The 27,215-nt window shown below is 56.1% G+C and overlaps 1 protein-coding gene across 1 annotated transcript in view; it reads right to left on the bottom strand.

Annotated features, from left to right (window-relative positions):
* The window catches only part of GNG7 (G protein subunit gamma 7), a 153,959-nt gene that overhangs the window by 19,530 nt on the left and 107,214 nt on the right, over positions 1 to 27,215 (bottom strand). The window contains exon 3 of the mRNA XM_079918516.1: positions 15,182 to 15,218. The gene's annotated coding sequence lies outside the window, so the exon portion shown is untranslated. The remainder of the gene's footprint in view (positions 1 to 15,181; positions 15,219 to 27,215) is intronic.

The following is a 27,215-nucleotide window of genomic DNA, read 5'->3' on the forward strand; positions in this document are numbered from 1 at the left end:
GGGTCAGAGAAAACCCCGAGTGAGATGAAACAGCAGACTCCCAGCGTTGCGCCTCCCGTCTGGTGGTTTGTAAGTGACTCTGGGGCTCTCGAAGTCCTGGACGCTTTTCCCCAAGGACTTGAGCAGACTGTCCTGCCAGCTTACGACAGGGCTGCACGTGTGGGCCTGGGAGACCTTTGCATCATCACCTCTGCACCCCGCAGAGGACCCCCCCCCCCCCAGGCCTTCTCAAGATACGTTTCTGTCCCCTTGCTCCTGGTGACGTGGGCTTGGTGTTTCCTGGCGGCCGAGCCTGCTTCCTTCCACCTGGGCGAGTCAGACGGAGTAACGGGCGCTCTCTAAGGCGGCAGGACGGGCCCGGATGCAGGACCTCTAAGATGTCTTTTAGCCTCTGTGTCTTGCCAAGATACTCGGCGTGACTGTGTCCAGATCACTCATGGCTGCGGGGCGGGGGGGAATGTGTGGCAGATAGGTACCCGAGACCTCGTTGGGCGTGGGTGGGCTGAGCCTCGTGTCCTCATGGGCAAAGCCAAGAAGGAGACAGCAGGCCTGGGGGGCCCCAGCCCCTGCCGGAACCCTGGAGCTCCGAGCCCTGAGCAGCGGGGCTCAGGGGAAAGTGGATCAGACACACACCCTGGGCATCTAGGGAAGCCCCAACCTGCCGGGCGTGTCTCTGGCAGGCAGACTTAGAGGCCGGAGAGAGCAGACGTGCCCCCCTGCTCAGCCTGTGATGCCATCTCCACCCTCAGAGGTGTTTTCCAGCTGCACAGGAAGCAGTGACAGCAAGACACAAAAATGCCAGCGATCCCTGTGAATTCCACACATAGCTCTCATAGCTGGGAAGAGTGCCACTCCCAGCCCACTCGATAAACTGACACCCGAGCCGCCAAGGCTGCTTTCTTACCAGAAGAGAAAGAATGGGATGCCACAGAGGCTTCTGAGAAAGTTGGCTGGTTGGGCTGCGTAAAGGGAAAAGAATGTGAAAAATGCGGCTGGCGAGGTGAGCAGGGCCTTTGAGGAGCGGCTCCTGGTTCTGGTGGCCCAAGAGGCGGTGCAGCCAGGGGGCCACTGGGGACCCCTCCCTGGCCGAGGGGTCTGCCTGTGGCAGGCGGATACCCAGGCACAGTCCCGGCCCGGCTCTCAGTTCTGTGCACTGAACGTGGACCCGCAGCCCTGGGGGCTCAGTGTGAGACGAACTGCTCCCCTGGGAGCTGCGGCCGCCACTTCCAGAAGCAGCACGAGCCCATAGGCCTGGGATGAGGTGGGCTGGGAGGCCCTGGCTCTCAGAGACAGAGTGTCCCTCAAAGGCCACGTAATGTCCTGAGGAGGACAGACTAGTTCAGGGTCTGTCCCCCAGGCACTGCTGACACTGGTACCGTCCTGAGCAGCATTTCTGCCCCCACCCACTTGATGCCAGAAGCCCCCCAGTCATGACCACCACAGGTGTCCCCAGACATGGCCCCGTGTCCCCGGGGGGCGGGGGAGGACCGCCCCCTCAGTTTCGAAGTACTGGGTCAGAACCCCTCACAGCAATGCTTCTGCCCTGAATTTTACAGTTAAAGACAATAAGGAGAATCACGGGAAACAGGAATGAGGGTTTCCTTTTTGTTGTGTGGTGTTGGTTTCAGGGCCCATCCTGAGTCAGGGCTAACGCGCTTGATCTCACCTGTGGCCTGGAGTGACCCCCCTAGGCCATGCACAGGAGGGCCTACGTCCTCTGGGGGGCCCACTTGCAATGACAAGGCATTTGCCACACCCGACCTTCACCAGCAATCTAGCAAGGGATCCTTGGGGCTGTACCCACATCTACGATGACCCCCAGTGACCTTGTACAATACCCTCCCCTAGAGTGTGGGCAGGACCCGAGGATAGGAAGGGATTTAGCTCTGGGCCGGGCCGTGTCGTGTGGCACAGGTGACAGAGAGGGGGTACCCTTGGTGGGCCTGCTCTAATCAGGGGAGTGAGTGTGAAAGGGATTCCATGCAAGGGAGACCCTGTGTTGCTGGCTTTGAAGCTGGAGATGGCCAGGTGGCAAGAAATGGGGGTGGCTGCAAGAGTGGGGGGGACCCCGCTGCTATATCTGCAAGGAACCAAATTCTGGAACAATCTGAATGAGCTCCAGATGAGGCATTTCGACTGCAGCCTGGTGAGACCCTGAGCAGAGAGGGCAGCCACACCATGGCCCGACTGCTGACCTCCAGAACTGAGAGCTGGAAGCTGCTGGGTCTGTGATAGCTTGTTACGCAGCACGGATAGCTGATACAATGGCCAGGGGAGGCCTGAGTGGGGTCTCCTGACTGTTGGGCTGGCTTCTTCCCAGCACTCTACATGCTAGACGCTGGCCATGGGGCCGGGGACAATTCCAGCTGGCACCCACTCCTTCCGCTGAGCATGGACAGGGCACTCATTCTCTTTGTTAACAGCCCTGAGACGCAGGTAAAGCATTAAAGCCAGAGGAGTTTCTGGCAGCTTCTCCATTAGCAGCCAACCTGCTCCCCGTGGTTCCTGCTCCCTGGGACATGAGTGCCACATGCATTTCATCCCCTGACGGCACAGGAAGTTGGCCTCAGTGAATCTCAGCTCAGAGAAAGCCTGCTGCTTCCAAGCGTTCTGAAACCCTCCTCTATAGCCTCCTCATCCAGGCGGATGGGGCTTGTGTGGCCGGCGAGCTGGGTGAGTCAGAGCCCCAAGAAGGTGGTCTTGCAGAGGGAGGGGGGCAGCTGGCAGCGGGAGCCTGCGTCCCTGGCCTCGTCCCCAGCCCACGGAGCTCTGCTCTCGGGAGGGGAGGGGAAGAGAGGGGAGGCAGGCGGAGGGCAGTAATTCCTTGTCCTCAGAGAGAACAGAAACAGCCTTCATTTTGCTTTAAAACTTCCGGAACCGGTAGCTTTACAGCTCACCAAGCTTCTGAATTCCTTCCTCCCAGGGCCCGGCAGCCTGACCCCCATCCCCACCTGCCATTAAACAGGAAGGTAACAAAACAACCCCCCGCCCCAAAACACAAACCTCCAGCGAGATTCGACAGGAGTACAAACGAGACGCGGGTGAGAAAGCAGGCTCTCCCCCACCCCGGGGATAACCGCCCCCCGGTACACGGTGTTCAGAAGAAGAGGAGGCGGGCTGCTGTGCTGAAAGAGGAAAATCAATCCCAAAGCAAAACAGAAAGGCATGAGGTTTGAGAGAACAGTCTCTGGGCTTCTTTGAACAAGCTGCCCTCCTGCAGGGCCCGGGGAGCTGGCTGACCGAGGGCTGTGCCCACGTGCAGGTTGATTACCGTGCACGTCTTACACACCTACTGTGTGCACGAGGCCTCGGACCTGCACGCCTCCAGGGGGTACCCTTGCGTCACAGTCCATGGCATGGAAGCCCCTGGAACAGGGGGTCTCCATCAGGGTCGATGTCGAGGGCATCTGTGGTTGTCACGACTGGGGGGCTCCTGGTATTGAGGGGGTGGGACCAGGGAGGCTGCTCCACACCCCACTGTGCCAGGGACGCCGCACCCCCCCGAGAATGACCCAGCTCTGACGTCAGCAGTGCCGAGGTGGAAAGACCTGCCCTAGACCCTACAGAAGCGTGCACACGCCATTAGAAAGTCAGAGGGAGGGGCAGGTGCCTCGCGGTGTCCCCAGCATCCGGGATGCGGTGGCCTCCTGGCCTCGCCCCTGGCTCCAAGAGGGGTCACAGACAGAGGGGACCTGCGGAGGGCCACGGGTGCCACACTGGCATTTGGACTTTACTACGAGTGAGGAGACAAAACCTCTTTGAACCCCCCAACAACCAGGAGCCGAGCAGGCATCCCCGCACCCCCCCCCCCAAGCCAGGGCTGGCTCTGGGCTCCGGGATCCGGGCCTCCCTGCTGGGCCCGAGATTCTCCAGGGTCGAGGTCACCCTGGCCTGGCGTGGGGAGGGCTGGCCACGTGATGGCTTCTGTGACCTTGGGCATCATGACCTTTGGTGGGACGTGGGGGCCGCAAAAGACCAGCTGGGTCTTTGCCAGGCAGATGCTTCCCAGCAGGAGGCTTGCCCCACCCCCCCCTCCAAGACCAGCGTCTTGTGACTCCCTGTCAGCCGGTCCTTTTATGCACAGGCTAAATCGGGTCCCTTGGCAGCTATATTTAGAAAAGGCTAGAAAAAGGGGAATGAATGAGGTGCCCACAAGCGAGGGAAAAACAGAGCTGCAGGGCAAACGGCCACCCTTGGCCCAAGCCGGGAGGTGGGCGGACAATGACAGAGGGTGACGGTGTGGCTAATGTGGGAGCAGAAGAAAGGGCCCTCTCTGTGCACCCGGAGGATGACTGCAGTCATGTGAGGGTGTGCAAGCCAGGCACTGGGCTGGGCCAGCACGCCAAGCGCCCGTGGAGGGTGTCACCCCCATTCTCGGCTTCCCGGCACTGAGGAAATGCTGTCACCCTGGCCCCGTGAGGGTGCAGCTTGGAGCCAAAGGGCAGGAGGCTGGGAGAGAGGGGAGGGCAGGTCCAGGCCTTCCCACCTGAGCCTGGACAAACTCCTACACATTCTGCAAAACCCCATGAAGTGTCACCCTCTCTGAGAAGCCCCTGGTCTGCTGTCCGCGCACAAGGCTGCACCAGAACCCCTTCTTGGGGTATACACAGCTCCCTGGACATTCCTTGGCATTGCACTTCCTGTGGCTGCTGTCACAAATTGCCACAAATTTGGTGGCTTAAAAACATACACATTGATTATCTCACGGTTCTGCAGGTCAGAAGTCTGACTAGGTCCTCTGGGTCAAAATCTACACGTGGGCAGGGCTGGTTCCTCCAGAGGCTCCAGGGCAGCATCTGTTCCCGCCTTTTCCAGCTTCTAGAGGCGCCGCATCCCTGGCTCGCGGCCCCTCCTGCATCCTCACAGCCAGCAGCGCGGCATCTCCCGTCTCTCTCTGCCTCTGACCCTCCCGCCTCCCTCTTTTTTTTTTTTTTTTGCGGTACTCGGGCCTCTCACTGTTGTGGCCTCTCCCATTGTGGAGCACAGGCTCTGGACGCGCAGGCTCAGCGGCCATGGCTCACGGGCCCAGCCGCTCCGCGACATGTGGCATCTTCCCGGACCAGGGCACGAACCCATGTCCCCTGCATCGGCAGGCGGACTCTCAACCACTGCGCCACCAGGGAAGCCCCCGCCTCCCTCTTATAAGGACCCTGGGATGACGCTAGGCCCCCCAGGGAATCCAGGGTCATCCCCATCTCAGCTGCCTTAACTTAACCCTGCCTGCAAAGTCCCCTCTGCCATGTGAAGTGACACATCCACAGGTCCCGGGACTAGGACAGGGACATCTTTGGGGTCCGTGGCTGAAGCTGGGCACCAAAGGACCATCTGGATGGAAGGGACTGGTGGCTGCAGTGCAGGGCATTTACCAAGGAGGCTCCTTCCAGGAACTCACTCTGTCCCCAGGGCCAATCTCTGTCCCAGGACAGGCCTCCAGGATCAGGCTGCCAGGGGCAGAGCACTGGCCGCACCTGAAGTCCGTAGTGGATGCCACTCGCGGGCACGTGCCCAGGATGGCCCACCCTGCAGAGTGGGGATGGCCTGCCCGGGGCACACGTGCTGCTGCGGACGGACCTCGGGCCCGGGTCATGGCCTCTGGCTCTTTGCTCTGGGTTCTGGGTTGACGGCCAACACCCAGGGCATTGAAGCCTCAACACCCCAGCATCAGAATGACCAGTGGTTACTGAGCAGGTTACTCCACCTCTGATGTGGTTGGAAAGTGCCGGAACCAAACAGACCCACAGAGGCTCTCCCTAAGGGCTAGCTGTAGTTAGGGACATTTTTCATGTTTAAAAAAAAAAAAAAAAGGGCCAATGGTGAGATTACTCGAACGGTTTCAGAGATGTGCCTGTGTGAGGCGCCAGGCTCTAGAACAAGGGGTCTCACCGGGGCGCTCCTGCCCCCAGGGGACACGGGGGATGTCTAGAGACATCTCTGGTCTTCCCTCTGGGGGGCTCCCGGCATCGAGTGGGTGGGGTCAGGGACGCTGCTCCACATCCCGCAGCGCCCAGGACGGCCCCCCACGGAGAATGGCTGGGCTACGGCAGCAGTGCTGGGTGGACTGGGGGTCAGGGGGAGACCCCTGGACGAATGGGCTAGGAGTGTGCCTGCCTGGGAGCCTCTTTGCTGTGAAATACATACATTATTTTGGTCCCGCCGGGTTCACTTGAGAAGCCCGGGTGGGCTGAGGCCACCAACGTGGCTCCTGGGCACCTCCTCCGGGCCCGCCATGCATCCTCAGTGTCCAAACTCCCGAGGGGACCCAGGTGCCCATGAGGTGCGGACACAGGGGCTTGGGGTCAAAGCTCAGGCTGCCCGGCACTAAAACAAAGCATTAGGACATCTGGACGGAACCCCCTACTCGGGTGCTGACCCTTGTGTGTCTTGGCTGGAAGCTTGACCTTCAAATGCAGCACTCGGGGGGATGGGGCAGAGAAGCAGCAGTCTTGGTCTGGGATGCAAATTTCGGCCCCAACGGAGGTGTTGCTGGGCTGTGTTCTCATCTGGGGACACGGCTGGGGAGCACCGCGGAACCTTCCAGAGAGGGCCAATCACAGCTACCCCATTGACAGCCCAGCGTCCAAGGAGCCCCAGTGAGCAGGAGGGAGGGAAGGAGGGATCTCGGGGCCCAGGTACCCACAGGAGGCAGCAGGGGTGCAGGGACCAGCACTGGGTCTGTAGAACGCGCCTGGCGAGAGGGAGTTAATCTCGGCTTCCCGGCGGTCTCTGCCCCAAGACGAGGTTTCGATGACCTGCGTGGAATTTCTAACAATGAGATGAAGTGTCTGGTTCTGTTCACATTGACATCCCGTTTCTCGCCTGTCCAAATTCCATGACGCCTTTTCTCGTTAATGCAGAAATGCGGCCAAGTGCAGGGCTGCCCAGGAAGCGCTGAGGTCTCCTGCGGCTCTCACTGGAAAGGGGAACCGTGGCTGCCTTGGGGCTGGGTGCCCAGCTCTCAGGGTCTCTGCAGGACTTGGGAGAGGTGGCTTGGGCCGCACTGCACACAGGAAGTGGAGAAGGTGTACAGAAGGCACGGACGTGACCTCATGGGATCCTCAGGGACTGGTGCAGGGCAGCCAGTGGGTGTGTTCTCAGAGAAGGCCAGGCAGAGCTGCTCGGACTTCTGCCCTCGCCCCTAGAGACCCTCCTTGCTGGCCTGATGAGGCAGGCGACTGTGTTTAAGAAGTGCACGTGGGGGGCTTCCCTGGTGGCTCAGTGGTTGGGAATCCGCCTGCCAATGCAGGGGACACGGGTTCAAGCCCTGGTCCGGGAAGATCCCACATGCCGTGGAGCAACTAGGCGCGAGCGCCACAACTACTGAGCCTGTGCTCTAGAGCCCGCAAGCCACAACTACTGAGACTGCGTGCCACAACTACTGAAGCCTGTGCCCCCAGAGCCTGTGTTCCACAACAGGAGAAGGCACCACAGTGAGAGGTCCACGCACCGCAGCGAAGTGTAGCCCCCACTCGCCGCAACTAGAGAAAGCCCGCGCGCAGCAATGAGGACCCAACGCAGCCATAAATAAATAAATCAATAAATCTATTTAAAAAGATAAAAAAAGTGCACATGGGGACTTCCCTGGTGGTCCAGCGGGTAAGACTCTGCCCTCCCAAGGCCAGGGGCCCAGGTTCAATCCCTGGTCAGGGAACTAGATCCTGAATGCCCCAAGTGGGAGTCCACATGCTGCAACTAAAGGGTCCTGCATGCCGCAACGAGGATCCCACATGCTGCAACTAAGAGCTGGCACAGCCAAATAAATAAATAAAAATAAATCTAAAAAAAAAAGTGCACGTGGCCAGGAGCGGTGGGTGACCCCTAGGAGCTGCCGACAGTCCTGCAGCTGCAGGCCACAAATTCTGCCAACACCCCGAGGGACCCTGGAGCAGATTCTCCCCCAGTCAAGCCTCTGGGTAAGAATGAAGCCCAGTTGGCACCTGGATGGTGGCCTGCTGGGACCCTGAGCAGAGGACCCCGTTAGGCTGTGCCTGGACCCCTGACTCACTGTGAGATGATAAGTGGGTGGAGCTTGGGGGTATTTGTCATGCAGCATCGCTAACTAATACAGCAGAGAAGCACAACCTGCAGAGAGGACCCAGGTCCGGAGGAGATGGAAGGGGATGTGGCCTGATGTGGCCTGTCGACGTTCCCTCATTTTTTCCTACGATGTCATGTCAGTTGGGCCTGCCACTCCTAAATTAATCTATGTGACTGTAAAAATAATACAAATAGAAAATACAAAACTAACATAAAAAAAATAATAACGTCTCCCTCCCGACCCCAAAGCCTTTGACTGAAATGACTGCCCTAGGAAGGTACTGCTGTGTGTCCTGCTTTGAGAAGCCAGTCCCAGGCCGTGGCCAACTGTGACTCCCAAGGTTGTGGCGGGGAAGGAACCACACCAGTGAAGAGAGAAGTTTGCTGATCCATCAATTCCAAGCCAAAGAGCCATGTTGAAAGAAAACCGTTCGTCACTCCTTGCTGCCTTTTAAAACAAATCACCTGGAACCCTGCTGCGAAAGTCCAGGATTTCCCACCTGGGAAATCACAGCCCTGCCTCCTCCCTTGCTGTCTGTCCCGCCAGCACTCCCTGCAGATGTGCCGGAGGGTCTCACTTGCACCCAGATGGGTACCGCACCAGGCATGGCGGGGATGGGGGCTCTGTCATGCCAAGCACCTGCCGGGACCGAGCCCGGCAGGACTAGAATTCTGTTCCTGTGTTTCACCGCTCACGCCTGCCCTGCGGAACATTTCCCAACGTCTGTCCCCGTTACCCCGGCGTAGCCACGAGATGCTGGGGACACGGGAAAGAAAACAAATCGCTGTGATTCAGCAGCTCTGACGGCCCACCCCCGACCCCTCAGCATGCTCTGTGCTTCCTCCTCTTTTCCCTGTTGACAGCTTTGCTGAGACAGAAAGTCAGAAAACAAACAGTTCACCACTGAAAGTGTTCACTCACTCAATGGTTTTCTGGTATATTACATTATTAAATTTTAAAGATTGTAAAAATATATATATGTGACATAACATTTGCTATTTTAACCATTTTTAAGTGTACAATTCAGTGGCATTTAGTGCATTCACGTTACTGTGCAACCATCACCTCTTTCTGATTCCAGAACATTCCATCACCCCAAAAAGAAGCCCCATCCCCATCAGCAGTTACTCCCACCCCCTCCCCAGCCCCTGACAACCACTAACCACCAACTCTCTGTGTCTGTGGATCTGCCTGTTCTGGACATTTCCAATCAATGGAATCACACACTGTGTATCCTGTGTCTGGCTTCTCTCACTGAGCATCGTGTTCTCAGGGTCCGTCCACGTGGTAGTGAGTGTCAGGGCTGCAGCTTCCCCTTTTCGTGACTGAGTGATGCTCCCGTGTGGGGAGGGACACGGTGGGTGTATCCATCATCTACTGATGGACAGTGGGGTTGTGTCCACCTTCGGCTGCTGTGAATCGTGCTGCTGTGCACATTTCTGTACAAATATCTGAGCTTGTAGCTTTTCACTGAACTCCCACTTCTGGCCCTATCCTGACTCTCAGGGAAAGTGGCGATGGCCCCCGAGGGCTCTGAGGGGTCCTATCCAGGTGGGCAAGGGGCCATGCAGCCTGGGAGACTATGCGATGGTTAATTTTACATGTCAGCTTGGCTGGGCCATAGGATGCCCAGATATGTGTGGAGACTTCTTTACCATTTTTTCATTGCATTATACGGCCAAGAAAATTCTGATAATTCTAGTCTCTGTTCAGCAGGAAACTGGTCAAATGACATCTTTTATTTTTTTTAAACTAAATTTGTTTATTTAATTATTTATTTTTTGGCTACACACGGGCTTTCTCTACTTGCAGCAAGCGGGGGCTACTCTTCGTTGAGGTGTGTGGGCTTCTCATTGCAGTGGCTTCTCTTGTTGTGGAGCACGGGATCTAGGCACGCAGGCTTCAGTAGTTACGGCACGTGGGCTAAGTAGTTGTGGCGCACGGGCTTAGTTGCTCCACGGCATGTGGGATCTTCTGGGACCAGGGCTCGAACCCGCGTCCCCTGCATTGGCAGGCGGATTCTTAACCACTGCACCACCAGGGAAGTCCCATCTTTTTGTCTCTAAGAGAAAAGTTGGCAAAATCACCACTGCTCAAATTCTCCCAAACCCAATAATTGGAAAAGAGATGAACTGTGCTGAGTTTATCTTTGAATTAAAGAATTCAACCAAGCAGAATTCCATTTCCTCAGAACACATCACCAATACAAACCTGGTGGGTGGGTGGATGGGAGGGAACTTGGGCTTGCGGTCAATAGACCTGGTGCCAAGTTGTGACTTTGTCATTAACAAATTTAAAAAAGAAAAAAGACTGGGACTTCCTTGGTGGTCCAGTGGTTAAGAATCCGTCTTCAGGGCTTCCCTGGTGGCGCAGTGGTTAAGAATCCGCCTGCCGATGCAAGGGACACGGGTTCGAGCCCTGGTCCGGGAAGATCCCACATGCCGCGGAGCAACTAAGTCCATGCGCCACAACTACTGAGTCTGCGCTCTAGAGCCCGTGAGCCACAATTACTGAGCCTGTGAGCCACAGCTACTGAAGCCTGCGTGCCTAGAGCCCATGCTCTGCAACAAGAGAAGCCCGCTGGCCGCAACTAGAGAAAAACCCTCACGCAGCAATGAAGACCCAATGCAGCCAAATATAAATAAATAAATAAAATAAATGAAATAAAAAAAAAAAGCGTCTTCCAATGCAGGGGACACTGGTTCAATCCCTGGTCAGGGAACTAGGATCCCACATGCTGCGGGGCAACTAAGCCTGCATGCCACAACTACAGAGCCCACTCGCCACAATTAGATTGAAGCCCGTGAGGCACAACGAAAGATCCTGAGTGCCGCAACTAAGACCCGATGCAGCCAATCAATAAATAAATAAATAAGTATTTAAGTAAATAAAATAAAATAAAAAATAGAACCTGGTCTTTAAAAGAAAAGTAAAAAGGGGCTTCCCTGGTGGCACAGTGGTTGAGAGTCCACCTGCCAATGCAGGGGACACGGGTTCGTGCCCCGGTCCGGGAAGATCCCACATGCCGCAGAGCGGCTGGGCCCGTGAGCCATGGCCGCTGGGCCTGCGCATCCGGAGCCTGTGCTCCGCAACCGGAGAGGCCACAGCAGTGAGAGGCCCGCATACCGCAAAAAAAAAAAAAAAAAAAGTAAAAAGACTATGGGATGGTTAATTTTACGTGTCAATTTGGCTGGGCCACGAGATGACCAGATATGCCTGTGGCCAGTTGTTCTTTTGGATACTTCTGTGAGGGTGTCTCTGGATGAGACTGCGGGGCATGCGGAGGTGGAGGGCCTCTCCTGAGCGGAAGGGAATTCTCCAGTGACTGCCTTTGGCGTCGGCTCTTGGGTCTCCACCCTGCAGCCTCCACAATCAATTCCTTAAAATAACTCTCTCTGTGTACACACATCCTGTTGGTTCTGTTTCTCTGGAGAACCCTGACTAATACGGACTGCCAGGTGCCTTGTGGGTGGAGAGAAAGGAGCTGGAACCCTGGCCCCACGGTCCACCAGCCTGGGGCCTTGTTGAGTCTCCCTGCTGCTAAGCCTCAGTTTCCTCACCTATAAAATGGGGATGAGAAAACCCGCTCCCCAAGGCTTCTACCAGGACAAAATGAGACCAAGCAGCCGGGTCTGGCTCACAGGAGGCACCTGACAGACACCAGCCGGGCTGCCGAGTGGGGTCTGCAGTGGGGGATGAGGAAGTGGTGGGGGGGCCGTCAGCAGTGGGCCGGCCAGGTGCCTGGGAGTGGGCTGGGGCCCGGGTGGAGCCGGCCGAAGTCATGGGCTGGAGCTTGGTGTCCTCCCCGCTGGCAGGTGCTGTAGTGTGTGGGCCTAACCCTGCAGCACGAGGCCACGCGGCCGCGGTCCCAGCCGCTCTCCTGACACCTGAGCCTGGCGGAGGGTGGCTCTGCTGTGATCCCTGTACACATGTGTGTCCCCGGGGACCAGAAGCAACTGAGCACTGGCCTCCCTATCAGGAAAAGGGGCTGCGGACCTGGGGTCCACTGATGGAGAGCGTGAAAAGACCAAGATGAGGGTATCTGGTGACCACTGGGGAGTACCTGCGTTTCAAGTCATCATCTTTGTCACCGCCGTTCTCGCCAGCCGGGCTGGGGTGAGGATGGCAAGGCATCCGCCCCAGGCACAGAATCTAAGGGGCACCGAAAAGTCGGTCACCGTGATCACATACTTTCATGCAATATTTTTTTTAAGAAGTCAAAATGAATGCAAAATATCCATGACGAATCACATGTCAAGGTTCTCATTAGGGACAGGATCTGATGGGGCTGGGATTAGGGCAGAGCAATCCCCTCTTTATTATTATTATTTTTTTGATGGTACGCGGGCCTCTCACCGCTGCGGCCTCTCCCGTCGCGGAGCACAGGCTCCGGACGCGCAGGCTCAGCGGCCATGGCTCACGGGCCCAGCCGCTCCGCGGCATGTGGGATCTTCCCGGACCGGGGCACGAACCCATGTCCCCTGCATCGGCAGGCGGACTCTCAACCACTGCGCCACCAGGGAAGCCCAGCAATCCCCTCTTTAATTGAAATTCTAATCTTCGGAGTTCCCTGGCAGTTCAGTGGTTAGGACTCTGAGCTTCCACTGCAGGGGGCGAGGGTTCGATCCCTGGTTGGGGAGCCAAGATCCCACAAGCCGTGTGGCACGGCCAAAAAAATAAATTTTTTTAAATCTTGACCATGGATTTTTTGGGGGGCATTCATTTTGACTTTTAGGACATATTGCTATGTTAAGATACAGCATAGCGATGACTGCATTTTTCAATGCCCCCTTAAGTTCTGCGCTCGGGGCGGGTGCCCGGCTTTACTCACCCTGGGCCGGCTCTGCCTGGGCCGCTTGCAGGCCACACAAAGCAGAGAGGTGTGGCATCCTCAGGGGCAAAAGGGCCCGAGGAGTGCAGGCAGGAGGGAGGCGAGCCTCCACGTGTGAGCACTACAGTTAACGAGGAGCCCTGCGTCGGCCAGGCCTGCGTCAGCGTCTGCAGTCCTCCTTAGGCCCCCTGGGAGTTCTCATCCCCATCTCGCAGGTATGGGACGTGAAATGAGCGCTCCAAGCCACACCCTGGGCTGCGGCAGGGACCCGGGTCCCAGGGACTCAGCCGGGCCGCCACCCCGATCAGCGGCCACCGCTCAAAGCCCTTTGGGACTCAGGGAGCGAGCACCCCGTGCCTGGAAGCATGAAAGCCTGGGCTGAGGGTGCTGGCGGGGGTGGTTGCTGGAGACTCTGACCCTGCTCAGGCGTGGCTGACACGGGGGCTCGGGGCCGAAGGGGGGGCATTAGCTCTGCTCATGGAGCCGCGTGGGGGCTGCAGATGAAAGCCTGTCTCCCCTACCGGGGCCGCTGCTGGGGGTGGGGGGGCCCAGGGCGGCACTGGCCAAACCAGAGGCCTTGAGGGGAAGCCCCGAAGGAAGATCCTAGAGGGAGGGAGAGCACACAGTCCCTCAGAGACGGGGAGGGAGCCCCAGCGCCCTCTGGCTTCTCTGTGGCCCAGGGCGCTGCCATCCCAGTGCCATGGGCACTGGGTACCCTCTGGGACCTCCTGGCTGCAAAGGGCACACAGAGCCAAGAGGGCTGTGGGCTAAAGTGCGTCCCCAAAGACACATTCAAGTCCTAAGTCCTGATACCTGGGGCCTCATTTGGAAATAGGGTCACTGCAGATGTAACTAGTTAAGATGAGATTGTACTGGGGTGGGGTGGGGCCCTAAACGCAGTGACTGGTGTCTGCACGAGAACGGGACATGCGCACACACGGGGGAGGCCATGTGAAGAGGAGGCAGCGGCTGGGGGGATGCAGCCACAAGCCAAGGCCTCCAGGGATGCTGGAAACCACCAGAGGCCAGAAGAGGCAGGGAGGACCCTCCCCGGAGCCTGTGTGTGTGGGGGGGGTCTGCCGCACCTGGATCTCGGACTTCCGGCCTCCGGAACCGCGTGAGGACGCGTTTCTGCAGTTGCAAGCCCCCCAGTCGGTGGTACTTTGTGATGGCGGCCCCAGCGAGCGACTTCAGGGGATTCTGTCTCAGCCTCTGCTCTAGCCACCTCCACCCCGGACCCCCAAACCTCACAGCCGATCAAGCCCCGTGTCCTCGGGCCTCACACCCCACCCCCCTCCAGCTGTATGAAGCAGGCGTTCAGAGAGGCTCAGGGACGAAGCAGTGAAGCCGGGGGTCCAGAGCGAAGAGCCCCCCGCCTCAAACCAGCCCTCCCTCCATGTTCTCAGCTAGCCCCACGAAGGGTCCCAAGAGAATCCCATTTCAGCCATACTCCCAACAACGTCCAGTCACCGAGAAAGGCGTCCCGATGCCCTTGCCTTCCCAGAGCGGTCACGGAACCCGTGGAAATTAAACCACACGCGCTCAGACGAGCAGTGGGGCTGAGGAGAAGGTGGAAAGCGCCTGGCCTGAGAACGCGACCTGCTGAAACCTGAGGGATGCGGGCGCTGGGGGCAGGGAGTGACAGCTGCAGAGGGCGCATCGGGGAAGGTCCCAGATCCACGACCCGACTTGACACCTGAAGGAACGAGGACAGGAAGGGCAAGCGAAACCCAAAGCCCACAGGAGGATGGAAATGACAGAGCCGGAGATAAATGAAACAGACCAGAGAAACCAGAGGGCGGGCGGCCTGAGAAACTGAAACTGGTCCTTTGAGAAGAGGGGCGATCCTGGCCTTTAGCCAGACTGATGGGGAGAAAAAGGGGGAAGACGCCGGGGGACCAGAGCCAGGCGTGACCACTGAGCTCCTGGAAGTGGGAAGGGCTGTAGGAGGGTGCTGGGGACCAAGGTTGCCAGCGGATTAGGTCATCTACACGAAATGGACCACTTCCTGGAAAGGCGCACATTTCCAACCTGCTGGACGGCCCCCTTCGCAAACTGCCGGCACCACGCTTGGGAAGTCACAGCGTGTTATTTCCTCTGCAGGGAGATGAAAGGAACCCGCCCAGACACGGCAGAGCCTCTCAGAGGTGGACCTGGGATTTGAACTCGGGTTTCCTGGCTGGGAGCCCAGAGCTCGTTTCACGGTGACACAATTCCCAGTGTGTCATGTGCGCACGAAACACTCTGGCTTGTTTGTTCCTTTGCTCAAAAACAAGGGATTCCAAGCTCGTGAAGTAAGAGAAAACGCTACATACCTTTTTCAGTTTTTCCAAGAAGCAGCACTGTTTGACCCTGTTTAGAGAGAGAGAGAGGAAAAAAAAAAAATCACGGTTAAATATTTTTAACGTAATTAGCTCCAGCTTTTCTCAGAGAGATACTTGGCTGTCACTGAAAATGTGGCATTTGGTTTGGAACCGGCCGTGTCCTCCAGAGAAGGAACGGGGGTGCCTCTGGAGATTTACACCGATCCATTCAGGAGAGACAACTGTGTTTCTCTGGGGAGGGGGGAGTTGAGTTTTTGTCTGGAACTTGTATTATTCCATCTCAGGACACGGGGACCCCAAGCCTTGAAATGGAACCGAGCCTTGATGTGTCACGCTTGGGGTTTTTCCACGTCTGGTTTTCGGTTTTGATGGAAGCCACTTGCCGGGGCCAAAAAGGGAGAGGTGGAAAAAGCGATCTCGGGGCAAAGCAATTAACCCCGGGTGGAAGAGGTGACAGGTATACGGGGCCAGGAAGGCGAGGGATCTGAGGCTGGCCGCCTGGGGCCAGGAGGTCACCGGGAAAGTATGGAAGTCCCCGTGATCGGACCCCGGGGGCGGGGTGGGCTCTGGTACTTTGGAGCCGCTGGCCTTCCGGGGGATGGGACCCACTGCTCCAAGCGGAACCCTGGACGGAGTCCAGTCTCTTTCTGATGATTGATGCACACAGCAATGAGGGGCCCTGGGGCCGCCACGTCCAGCTGTCAGGGTGACCCTGAGGCTGGACGCCAGCCTCCACCCCACTCTCCACACTGCAGCGCCTGGGGAGGCACCCACCAAGGCCAGGAGGGAGAGGTGAGCGGTAACCCCGTCCCCTCCAGGCGGCCAGCACCAGCCTCCCGTTTGTGGCTACGGAGGCCTGTCCTCTGCTGCGGGGCTACGCGTCCTGCTCGGCCAGAAGGATGCCTCAGCCTCTGCTCCGGGGGCAGGGACCCCCGGCAGCTGCCGGGCCACTGACCACAGTTCACAAGCCAGCAGCTTGACCACCCTCGAGCTCTAGGCAGGCCCTTGCTTGGGGCCCAGTCCACTGTGGGCTTGCTGTGGGGAGGTCAACAGAAGCCCCTGCCCAGCGCAGGCCAGGCTTCCTGAGCTGCAGGGCCTGCCTCGGGCGAGGCTGTTTCCCTCCAGGTCCCCTTCGGTCTCGGAGAGCCGGCCCCTCTTCCTTCACAAACATTAGCTCTTTCCACAAACCTACAGGGGTTTTTTCCACCTACACAAAGGGACATGCTGCTGCTGCTGCCACTCCAGGGCCAGCGCCGAGGGCCACCGAGCCTTTCTCAGTGGCCCTGGGCCCCAGGGGGCTGGCATCAGAGACCACGGGGCAGGGGGGAGACCCAGCCGAGTCTCAGCCACAGGAAGGAGCTGGCTGGGGCAGTTTCACTATTTCTTTTGGCCACACTGCGTGGCACGCGGGATCTTAGTTCCCTGACGAGGGATCGAACCTTCACCCCCTGCCGTGGAAGCTCGGAGTCCTAACCACTGGGCCTCCAGGGAAGTCCCTGGGGCAGCTTTCTCTAAAGCAGGGCTTCTGACCCCCGGCACTGTTGACATCGGCGCGTCCTGGGCACCGTGGGGTGTGAAGCAGTGTCCCTGACCCCCACCCCCTCGATGCCAGCAGCCCCCCAGTCCTGATAGCCACAGATGTCCCCAGACAGGGCCCAGTGTCCTCTGGAGGCAGAGTCACCCCCAGGTGAGACCCCTGTCTTAAGGAAGTGCTGGGTGAGACACACAGACACAGAGTAAGGCATCTGGCAGGGGGCGCTCCTGCCCCGGTCCCTTGAGGCGGGGGAACCCCAGCTCCTGCTAAAGGTCAACACTGGGCTCCCGGGGCTTAGAGGGGGAGACACACCTCTGCTGGGCTGAGTGTGCTGGGACACCGGGGTGTCGGGGCGCCTCAGGACCAGCCCATGCTCCCGGCGAGGGCTGGGCCCGCCTGCTGTGTGGATGCCAGCAGGCCTGCGTGGGAACGGGCCACGGGAGGTGTTCTATAGGGTCAAGCCTCGATACCTTCAGATTCTGTACTTGGGAATTCACCTACTCGCTAGATTGTAACCCCCAGATTGATACTTGGGGGTGAGTGTGTGCAGTCATTAGAGGACACAGGCAGAGCAGTGAAACATTCGAGTCACCGACAACCATCTTCCCAGCTGAAGTGGAACCGGGTGGTAACCAGGGTCCTTTTCACCATTTAGGGCTACGTTTTGGGCATTTTGGGGATTTTGGCGGGTGACTCTGCCTCTAAAATGGCCCCCCGGTGTAGAGCCGAAGTGCTTGCTGGCCGGTGTCCCACGTGCAGGAGGACGGTGACGTGCTCACGGGGACAGTGCGTGTGTTAGATGAGCTTTGTTCAGGCCAGGGTTACAGCCCCGCCGTGAATGAATCAACAACTGATATCAGACAAGGCGCCTTTAAACAGAAACGCACATCACACGAGTGTGCGTGGGAATCGGGCGTGACAATGGGGTGACGGAGGCTCACGGGATCCTGGCCCTGTGTGTCCCCAGGAGCGGTGGTGCGGTGTTCACTAATTCAGCGTTTGCGGCGACTTTATGGCCCAGAACCGCTGCCAATGACAAGAATCAACTGTATACATATTTTCTCTTCTTTATGACCATGAAAGGAACACAACTGCATTTTCCCAAATCTAGAAATCACATGAAATAACAAAAAATCATCCATAATCCCACCGCCTGGATTTTTCACGGCATATACACATACCCGTCCGTTTTTACAAATTCAGGTCCTACATGCCATTTGATCACCTGCCTTTACAATTTTTCTTAATTTGCTTACTGTCTATCACATTGTGAGGGGAACCACTCTTTTCCCATGCCATCACAAATTCTTCTGATTTTGGAATGATTTTAGATGGACAGAAAAGTGACAAAAACAGCACAGAGAGTTTGCACGTGCCCTCAGCCAGCTCCTCTTAAGGTCGGCATCTCATCAAAATGAAGAAATGGACCCAGGCGCCTTACTCTGAATTCAACTCCAGGCTTTATCTGGGTTTCACCATTACTCCACCCCATCAAACAATGTCTGTTCTGTTCCGGGGTCCCGTCCAGGATACTAATGCTGCATTTACCAACAGGACCTTTGTGGATGTACCAAAATCTATGATTAGTAGTAGTACTATGTATATCTATTCTTGCCCATTATTGGATGTTTGGGTTGTTTCTGATTCTTTCCTCTTCTTAAATCATTGTACCATGAGAATCAGTGCACATGAGGCAAATATCAAAGCACAGGGAATTCTGTGTGTGCCTCTCTTTTTTTTTTTTTTTTTTTTTTTTGCGGTACGCGGGCCTCTCACTGTTGTGGCCTCTCCCGTTGTGGAGCACAGACTCCGGACGCGCAGGCTCAGCGGCCATGGCTCACGGGCCCAGCCGCTCCACGGCATGTGGGATCTTCCCGGACCGGGGCACGAACCCGTGTCCCCTGCATCGGCAGGTGGACTCCCAACCACTGCGTCACCAGGGAAGCCCCTGAGGATGAATTCTTATGTGTAAACCCTGAGTTTAAAGGTAGAGAGGACTTGATCCACCTTCCAACTTGACCTTCAAAAAGACTGCAGGGCTTCCCTGGTGGCACAGTGGTTGACAGTAGGACATGTAGGACATGCCTACAGAAGAGTGTACAGTTTGCTCACGTACAGACCATGCATTTAAAAAGTGTGTGCACCTGAGTCACCATGACCTGCATCAAGACGTAGAACATTTCCAAGACCCCCGAAGGCATCCCAGGGCCTCCTCCTGCAGTGAATCACTATTCCGATGGAATGATTTATTTTTATTATCATCATTTTCATGATCATGGTCATCCTGACTTTCACTCGTGAGGATGGGAAAGAGGGTACAGATTCCGATTGCAGGATGAGCTGTTTAGGTGAGAAGAACTTCCTAGAAGATTTTAGAATGTTCTAGAAGACAGCCAGCCAGCATCTGCTCAGAGGGGGTGAGGAGTCGGTCTTTCCGGCCCAGCTGAGGTGCAGGGAGGGGATTTTGAGCGAGCTCCGGCCCTGGCTCGGGGCGTTGGTCTGGACGTCGGCCCACTGGCTCTCTGAACCCTGATGCCCTGTCTGTAACATAAGGACCCACGGCATCGCTCTCGGGGTCATGGTGATGACGAAATGAGACAAAGACGGTGCCCAGCACTGCAGGAGGTGCGAACTAAGGCAACGATGATAAAAATAACCCGACAGATATGACACGTGATACACGGGCACACCTCGTTTTATCGCGCTTCACGGATATCGCGTTCTTTACAAATTGCAGGTTTGGGGCAACACGTTCCCGCAAGGAATAAAGAGTGTGCTGAGTCCAAAGAAACGGGTTTGGAGATGGAAGAATCTCCTCCTGGTGAGGATGCTGGGGAGACTGTTGAAATGACAACAAAGGACTGAGGATAGGACATAGACTTAGCTGACAAAGGGTTTGAGGGCATCGACTCCAACTGTGAAGGACATTCTCCTGCGGGTAAAATGCCTTCAAACCGTATCGGACGCTACGGGGAAACCGTTCATGAAAGGAAGAGGCCACCGATTCGGCAGACTTCATTCTTACCTCATTTTAAGAAATGGCCACGGCCGCCCTGTCCACAGCATGGGGGCAGGACCTGCCACCAGCAAAAAGGTTATGACTCGCTGAAGGCTCAGATGATGGTTAGCGGGGTTTTTTTTTTAGCAATAAAATATTTCTTTAATGATATTTTTTTATTTTTAAATTTTTTGGCCGCATCACACGTCAGGTGGATCTTAGTTCCCCGACCAGGGATGGAACCTGGGCCCCCTGCACTGAAAGCACGGAGTCTTAACCACTGGACCGCCAGGGAAGTCCCCAAAGTATTTTTTAACTGAACGAAACCCGAATTATTAGATGTAGCAGCTGTGGCTCCAGGATCAAGGGCTGAGTGGCCTGGGTCGAGTGGAAAGGCCTTGGGTCCTGGGCTGACACGGGTACAGCTGAGGAGGCCTGGATCCCTAGGTCCCTTCTGATTTTATCCTCATTTCCTGGAGGGCGGAGCCTGGGTGGGGGGATGGGGCTGGGCTGGGGTCATCACACTCGCTGAGTGTTTATTATGGGTCAGAAGTTGAATTTCCCTTCTTTCTCCTGAGAAAGGTGTTAACGGCTGCTTTGCAGACCCGCCTGGCAGGGTCCCTGGTGCTTCTGGAGATACATGCAGCTCCATGGCTCACCCATGAGACAGAGGGAGGAAAATTCCAGAACCTCTGACTCTGTGCTTTTTCATTAGCAAGGCCCTGCTTTACATGCAGGACACGGGGGAGGTCTTCACGTGCGTGCGTGCGTGCGTGCGTGTGTGTGTGTGTGTGTGTGTGTAGTTGGGGGAGTGGGTCACTAGGGCAGGGGTCTCTCCTAGGGTAGTTCTGCCCCCAGGGGACACTGGGCGGTGCCTGGGGACATCTGTGGTTGGTACTCTGGGGGGCTCCTGGCATCGAGTGGATGGGGGCAGGGACGCTGCTCCACACCCCGCAGTGCCCAGGACGGCCCCCCCAGAGGATGCCTGGCTGATGTCAGCAGGGCTGGATGCGGGGGGGGGTCGGTGGGGGACCGAATCCTGTTCTCTGCACAACCCTGTCCTCGCCCAGGACTCCCGGCTCCACCTCTGGGTGCCTTTGCCCAAGCTCTTGTCCTTGCTGGTCTCAGCTCAGCTGTTCAACTGCCAAGGGCTTCTCCGAGAAGGATTCAAAAATAGATCATCTACTTTTTTTTTTTTTTTTAAATCTCAGAGATGCCTGAGAGCACAGCGCCCGGCAGAGGAAGCCGCCTAGGCAGTGAAAGAAACCAGAAGTGCTTCTTGTTGATTTTCACCAGCTCTTCTGGGGAGACTGTAGGGTAATCCCCTTCCTCAGGCACTTCTCTTAGAAGTTACTCTGCATTCTGCTTCTCAGAAGGAAACTGGGCTCCCGGGCAAGCACTCATGCCCTCCACCCACTCGGGGCTTTGAAGCAAAAATCCGACGGATTTGGAAGGTTCACATCAGACCAGGTACCCTGGGGGCCCACGATGCCCCTGAGCAGCTGCCATGGCCCCCTTGTGCCCTCAGCCAGTCCTTGGCCCAAAAGGGGGGGCCCAGCTTGTCACAGCTGCAGGGAGACACACCTACAGCTGATTTTTTTTAAATGACCAATAAACATTATATATATTTTTTCAGTTGAAAGCTATCCTCACCTTCAGTATTTACGACAGGGATTCTCTCCATCGGCCCTGCTGACGTTGGGGCCCCGGGTCACTCTGTGGGGGGCTGTCCCGGGCACTGTGGGGGGCTCAGCAGCATCCCTGCTCCCACCCCCTCGATGCCAGGAGCCCCCCAGTCATGAAAACCACAGATGTCCCGAGACATGGCCCAGTGTCCCCTGGGGGGCAGAGCTCCACTGAGCAAAGTTCCTGCTCTAGGATTATTGAGTTAACGTCTTTAAATCCCTTCAGTGGATGCATTTCAAGTAAGAATTTTTATTTCATTTCATTTCATTTGCTGTGCCGCACAGCTTTTGGGATCTTAGCTCCCCGACCAGGGATCGAACCCGTGCCCCCTGCAGTGGAAGCTTGGAGTCCTAACCACTGGACCGCCAGGGAATTCCCTCAAGTAGGAATTTTTAATACAACTGTTTACTCTCAACTTACTTTTTTTTTTTGTGTGTGGTACGCGGGCCTCTTACTGTTGTGGCCTCTCCCGTTGCGGAGCACAGGCTCCGGACGCGCAGGCTCAGCGGCCATGGCTCACGGGCTCAGCCGCTCCGCGGCATGTGGGATCTTCCCTGACCGGGGCACGAACCCGTGTCCCCTGCATCGGCAGGCGGACTCTCAACCACTGTGCCACCAGGGAAGCCCTCAACTTACTTTTTAAAAATGTATTTGTATTGAACGTAGGTGTACATATAGCTGATTCACTTTGTTATACAGCAGAAACTAACGCAACATTGTAAAGCAATTATACTCCAATAAAGATGTTAAAAAAATGTATTTGTATTGAGACATAATTGACACACAACCCTGTGTGACCTTCAGGTGTTCCTGTGTCAGTCTGATACATTTATTTATTGCAACACGATTACCACCTTAACTGTCCACTGAGTTAAACGTTTCTACCTACCCTCCCATCCTTCCCTGGACCAAGAAGGATTTGAGGCGCTTCCACAAGGGCAAACGACAAGTCATCGAGGCAATGATGGTGGTAGCTGGCGTGGGAGGGGAAATGGCAGGAAGAAATAAAAGGAAAGGTTGCAAAGTGGGGTGACCGTTCTCTGGAAAGATCGTCTGGTGTTCGTTTTTAGTTTGGGTACTTTTTGCCTAAACAAAAATAATGTCCACTGGTTATAGTGGGTCCGATACTGCCCCTCAAATATCCATGTCGTGCCCCCCGCGTCCCGTCCCCCCACCCCCCGCCAGAGCTTCCTGGATTCAGGGTGGGCCTTACACCCAATAGCTGGTGTCTTTATCGGAGAAAGTGGAGTGGGGGTGGGATTTGATACTCAGACACACAGGGAGAGGCCTCGTGAAGATGGACGCAGAGACTGGGGTGATGCGGCCACGAGCTGAGGACGATGCAGCCCCAGAAGCTGGAAGAGGCAGGAAGGGTCCCCCTCTGGAGCCTCTGGAGGGAGCACAGCCCTGTGACACCCTGAGCTTGGACTTCAGGCCTGCAGAATGTGTGAGAATAAATGTCTGGTTTGAGCCATGCAGTTTGAGGCCCTTTGTTAACAGCAGTCTCAGGAAATTAAAAAAAAAAAAAGTCTCTAGATGCACGTCCCTGCAGCTGTGAGAGCTGGGACCTTGAGTGACAAGGGCTCCCCTCCCACCGCTGGACTGACTGGCTCTGGGCATTTGGGGGAGGACAGAGAAGGCACCCCAAACCCCCTTGAGATGCCTGCACCTTGCAGGGTTGATACATCCAGGCTGTTTGCATGGGAGAAATGGTCTGTGGATTCCCTGCCTCTGGGACTATATCCATGGGAACCGCAGACATCTGGGATTAGGAACCAGTTACCCGGGGTTCCCAAGCTTTGGAACCCTCTGGAGGGGCCACTGCGGTCTGCCTTGGGCGGGGGGCGGGGAACTGTGGCAGCTGGCCTGGGTGTGGCCGGTTGCAGAGGGCCCTGGTGACTCCACCGGGCAGCCAGGGCGGGACCCCCGGGTGAGGCCGGCCCGCACCCACAGGAAAGGGAGGCCCAGGCTTTCCACGGGTTCAATGCTCCCGGAAGGCGAGGGTGGGGTAATGAGTCCACATGTTTAATGATGGTAGGAAACAGAAATAGAAGATCACATTCCCGCCAGTGGGGAACTTTCTGTTCCGCAGGAGGAAAGTAGAGGGAGGGGTTCTCAAGATGCATAAATAGACGATCACAGTGTGTCATTTAAGTGCCACACATCAACACACTTTTTTCTATAAAAGGCCAGATAGTAAATATTTCAGTCTCTGTGGCAAAGATTCAACTCAGTAGCCGCCGTACACATGCCATGGGCGTGCTGTATGCCAGTAAAACTTTATTTGCAACAACAGACAGAGGGCCAGATCCCACCCCCTTGGCTGTAGTTTGCAGAACCCTGAGCTGGAGGGATGAACAGCCTCCGAGGTTAAGGAATGGCAGCTCCTCCAAAGGTTAAAAGAATTACCCTCTGACCCTGCAGTTCCACTCCTACGTATGTACCCAAGGGACATGAAAACACACGTCCACACAGAAAAGTGTGCACTAATGTCCAAAGCAGCATCATCTATAATAGGCAAAAACTGGACATGACCCAAATGTCCATCACTGGGTGATGGATAAACTCAGCCACACAAAGGGGTGAAGCCCTGACCCTCGCTACAACATGGACGGACCCTGAGAACACGATGCTCAGTGAGAGAAGCCAGACACAGAAGGACACACAGTGTGTGATTCCACTGATGGGAAACGTCCGGAACAGGCAGATTCGCAGACATAGAAGGTGAATTCATAGTTGCCTGGGGCTGGGGAAGACTGAATGGGGTATAGGGTTATTTGCGGGGGGTGATGAAAATATTCTGGAATTAGGTAGTGGCCGTAATTGTACAACCTTATGAATGTACCAGAAACACTGAATTGCATATTTTAAATAGGTGAATTTTATGGCATGTGAATTATAGCTCAATCTTTTTTTTTTTTTTAAAAAAAGGAGTTAAGTACAACAAGCTTCCTACAGGAGACAGTGTCCAGGCCCAGAGCTTAAGGTTGGGTAAACCCCGGTGGGAGGCCCCGGCTGGATGATACCCCGAGTTCAGGCCAGGATGCGGGAGGTCAGAGCAGAGTGGATGGGGGGCCAGCAGCCAGAGCCAGGCAGGTGTGGTCCAAAATGGACGTGCGTGCTGTGTGGAGAGTTTGGGCCTTTTCCTGGGGCCAAAGGAAGTTTCCACACAGGCAGTGATGGGTCCAGGGTGGAAGGAACAAAAGCAGGGCCTCACTATGACTTTCAAGGTCCCTCTCCATAAAAAAATATTGAACATACTTTACGACCACATTGGTGTAAAGATGGACACCATCCAGCCTGGATCAGTATATTCATGGTTTTCTTCTGATGTTAAACTAAAGCATTCTCGTGGGCTTCATGGATAAACAGACCTGGAGACCAGGTGGAAACAGCCCGGATGAGAACCCTGAGGGGCGTGGACGGAGGATGTGATGGGGATGAAGAGGAATTTAAGTGGTTGGGAACGTGGGGGAGGAATCGAGGACGATCTGAGGTTCAGGGGGGCCCTCTGCACCCAAACTAAAGAGCGGGCTGTGGGGGAGGGAAGAGGCAGGCCTGAGACTGGGGAGATGGGGGTGTCTGCTCTCCAAGCAGCAGCAAGGCCAGCACCAGACACATCCATCTTTCCGAGAAGTCACTGAAGCCAGAGGAGCAGAGCCTGGCCTTCGAGCAGGACGCGTTCTCTGTGACCTGGCACTCGGCCCAGCCGGCCTCCGAGGCCCAACGTCCAGCTTCTGAGAGCACGGGGGAGCCGCGGAGACAGGGGCTCCTGGTGAGGAGGAGATCGGCGCCAGCCCCTGCAGAAGGTGTTTGGTTTGAGAGTGGGTGCTTTCCCGTGACCCTCTGCGGCCTTTCACTGTCCCCCTGCCCAGGCCCCACCGCCATCGCCCGACACTTGCTGAGCCCGGGCACTTCTCTCCGGATTCGGAGCAGACACTTGGAGGAAGCACACACCCTGGCGTGGGGCACATCGTGTCTCCCCCAATTCAGACGTGGCAGCCCTAACCTCAGGCCTCAGAATGCGACCTGATTTGGAGAGAGGGTTGTTGCAGGGGTAATTAGTGAAGATGGGGTCACGCCAGAGCGGGGACGCCTAATCCAACATGACTGGTGTCCTTATGAGAGGGGACGCTTAGACACAAATACGCACAGAAGGAGAAGGCCACGTGAAGACGGAGGCAGAGACTGGCTGAGGCGTGTACAGGCCGAGGGCGGCTGGCCACACCAGAAGCTGGGAGAGAGCCTAGGAGAGAGCCTGGGACAGACCCTCCCTCGCGTCCTCAGACGTAACCAGCCCTCCCGACACCTTGATCCTGGACTTCGGCCTCCAGGGCTGGGAGAGGATACACTTCTGTTGTGTGGAACTTTGTTACAGCCGCCCTGGGAACTCACACACACCCCCGGCTGTTGGCTTGGTCTGACTCGGTGGGGAAGGGCTGGCGACAAGAGACCAGAATTTGGGGCTCGGCAACCCCTGCCCCTGCGGCGACCTCCTCCAAACCCTCGCCCGCCCACTGCTAAAGGTCTAAATGGAGGTTGTAAAGCAGAGCTGGCAACCCTTTCCTGTAAAGCCCCTGGAGTCAGTCCTGTCCCAGCTGCTCACTGCGCCCCGCAGCAGGAAAGCGGCCGGACAACGTGTAGATGGATGGACCTGCCCGCGTGCCAACACAATTTTATTTACAAAACACGCCGTCACGCTGGGCTGTGGTTTGCGACCCCTGGTCTGGAAGCTCCATCTGTTCAAGTTACATGTTGATGGTGATCCCGTCTGTGGAGATTTTCCCTGAGACACAATTCGCCTTTTCCATCAGCTGATCCGTGTCTCCTCTGGGGTCTTCTGTTTCGTCTTGTTTACATGTCTTCAGTGGCTTCTGAGCTACAGTGGCCGCCGGTCCAGGGGGAGACCTTCCAAGCTCCAGGCAGAGGAGCAAGGGGCCCAGAGGGGAGACCACCAGGCAGCACCGCGCGAGTGGAGCCCAGCATTGGCCCCGGGTGACAGGAGAGTCCCGCATCCTTTCCGGGACGCCGCTCAGATGCGCAGAGTGAAGGGAAGGACCTGGGGACCAGCATCCACAGAGCCGGCCTGGGAACCACCCTCATGACGCAGGGCAGGCGCGGATGGTGGGTTTACCCACGCAGACACCCACCCACCCACCCACATACACACACACACATACACACAAACCCCGCATGCACACACACACACACACCACACACACAACCCCCACACACACACATACAAACCCCACATACACACATGCACACATGCACATACAAATACACACATGCACATACACATGCACGCACATACAAATACACACCCACGCACATACACAACCCTCAAACACAGAAACACATACGCACACACACACACAAATACACACAAACACATAAACACACATACAAATATACATATACACATACAAATACACATAAAAACACCCAATAAAATACATATACACACATACAAATACACAGAGATAACACATACACAAAACACTCATATGTATATACAAATACACACACACAAACACAACTCATCAGTGGGAGAAACTGAAAAGCCTGGTAGAATCCAGTAAACACAGAATGAAGTCTAACTGTCTGACTAACTGGGGGATAATAATGGCTACAAAACAGATCGTAATTGCCCAAATTCTTGAAGAACAAGCACGTACGATGATGCATAGTTTTTTTGTGTGTGTGTTTTTTAAAAAATATTTATTTATTTATTTTTGGCTGCATTGGGTCTTCGTTGCTGCGCGTGGGCTTTCTCTAGTTGCGGCGAGCGGGGGCTACTCTTCGTT

Source organism: Stenella coeruleoalba, assembly GCF_951394435.1.
Source record: "Stenella coeruleoalba genome assembly, chromosome: 3".
NCBI classification, from domain to species: Eukaryota; Metazoa; Chordata; class Mammalia; order Artiodactyla; family Delphinidae; genus Stenella; species Stenella coeruleoalba.